Genomic DNA, 2,500 nt, shown 5'->3' on the forward strand with positions numbered 1-2,500 from the left:
CATATATACATGAATTATGGCTTTACTCTCCCCCACAAGCTCCTTACTCCGGGAGGAGGTGTGCACTCGCTCTCACTAGCGTATGATATATGAAGGACACTCCGACATAGAATGGGCATGGCATGTACTAAACAGAAATGCAACATAATATATATATATATATATATATATATATATATATATATATATATATATATATATATATATATATATATATATATATATATATACATATATATATATATATATATATATATATATATATATATATATATATATATATATATATATATATATATATAAATCACCACAAAAAATAACACATCTTCCACCACAAAAATGAAATATTGCATATAAACATGTACACAATGCAATATATATAATTCCACTCATTTCTTCTAAAGACCTTTGCAACCAAAACACAAAATACCCTAAATGAAAAAAAAAAGTATAACATCAGTTTTACATAACCTTATCAATAACCTCCCTCCAGTTACGGACAAATACATGCTTCATGGGCGGGACAGGGGTAGTAATAAATATTCCTTCATCCCTTGATTTTACTTGTCCGGGTTTACGGCACAATTTCGCAACAAAACTCACCACCACCGTTTCACCATTTATATAAATCACTACATCACTGGCACTTGCAACTTTCAACCGGTGGCCACTAGCCGTTTTCCCGAGAAAATTATTCATCTTCCCGCCCTTCTCTTATAAGGTTAAATATAAGGTATTCAAATATACACATTCTCTAACACTGCCTATCCTCAAGGATGAAGTTTAATCCCAGAGCCACCTGCCATTTGGGAACTGCTCCAGCTCCAGCAACCAGGAATCATATAAATACATGACCTATTTAACCTTTGATTGCTTTTAGGTTCACTCAGCAATGTTATACGCTTTTCCACACTCATCAAAATTATCACAACATTTTACGTATAAATTTAGCATGAAAATAAGAACACATTGTTTTCATCAAGTTTATTTAAAACACGTCAATAAAATAAATGGGGTCTATTCAAACAACAACAACAGCAAGGAAAACTTTTTTTTTAAGGAGGAACACTTTTGAAAACTACCTCTTAAGGTACCATATGTATGTGTGCCTGATGATGTTCAGACACCGCTATTAACAATGCTTGTATCACAACTGTGTTAGACTTAACCATCTTTACTCGGTATAGACCCAAATACGCTGGCTCTAGTTTGCGTTTCCTAGGTTGTAACCGTTTCAAATCCACACGATCGCCCACAAATACTTTTACCGGTGCAGTTTTGAACCGACCATCATACTTTGAGCTGTGATTTTCATTAGCTCTTTTCAAAAACCTTTCAGTGGTGTTCATTACTCTCCTCAATAGATTTGATAAATATAACGGTATTGCTCAGTTGAATAATTTTGCAATTTTTGCGAATTAAAGAGTACAGTATATGGTAACACAGGATCCTGTCCAAAAAATAAAAAGAAAGGCGTGTCCTAAAGTGAAGCATTATATGCAATGTCCAAAGCTAGCTCAGCTGGAGGAAGCATGGAGTGCCAATGAAGGGGTTCATCAGCCACTAAGTGACACAAAATTCGCACTACTTCCTTATTATACGATTGTACTAATTCATTTGCTGAAGGCCTATATGCGGTCACTGAAGTGTTAAATTTTCATCAAGTCCGTGACCGATTTCACCACCTTATTTATAAACTTAAGGCCATTATCACTTATCAAAATTCTCGGCCAACCAAACCTAGTAATGAAAGAACATTGCGTAAGTATGACTGTACCGAGTAAATGCATCCACAAATACACATATATACTTATGTTGTGTTAAACCAGTAGGAAATGGTCCTACTACATCCATATGCACTCTATAAAATTTAATAGGAACCACACGCCACTTTCTGGCTTCCGGTATAGGGTTTTTATGTTCTTTGAAACATTTACAAGCATGACAACCTTTTATATAATTCGCTATAGATTTTTTCACTCTTAAATAAAAGAAGGATTTACGTGCTCTCCTTAATGTTCTATCAATCCCTAAATGCCTTGCATACGAACTTGCATGCACAATGTGGATGGCTCGTTCAATTAAATTCCCTCTCCACTTCTTGTAAGCACAATATAAGACATCATTTTCAATATAAAATTTCTTACGAGGCACATTCAGAAATGACGGATAAATCTCTGATTCCCCATTAATCATTGCTCGCACTCTTTACCTCCATTCCTCTTTTTCTGTCCCTTTCGAACTTCTTTCATGTCCCTACCTCCCAAGTCAGTCAAACCTGCATCATCAGGTCATTCATTCTGGACACCACTCATCATGACCTAGGTCACCCACATATATTCATCTTTATCGCTCGTCTCTCACTCCCGTGTCGACTCTCTCTATCTCTCTCTCTCTCTCTCTCTCTCTCTCTCTCTCTCTCTCTCCGTCATCTGCATGCGCATCGCGAGAACTCTAATCCCGTTCTCTATTTTCTCTTTTATGATGGGGGTGTTCAATA

This window comes from Palaemon carinicauda, chromosome 2 (assembly GCF_036898095.1).
Source record: "Palaemon carinicauda isolate YSFRI2023 chromosome 2, ASM3689809v2, whole genome shotgun sequence".
Taxonomy (NCBI): domain Eukaryota; kingdom Metazoa; phylum Arthropoda; class Malacostraca; order Decapoda; family Palaemonidae; genus Palaemon; species Palaemon carinicauda.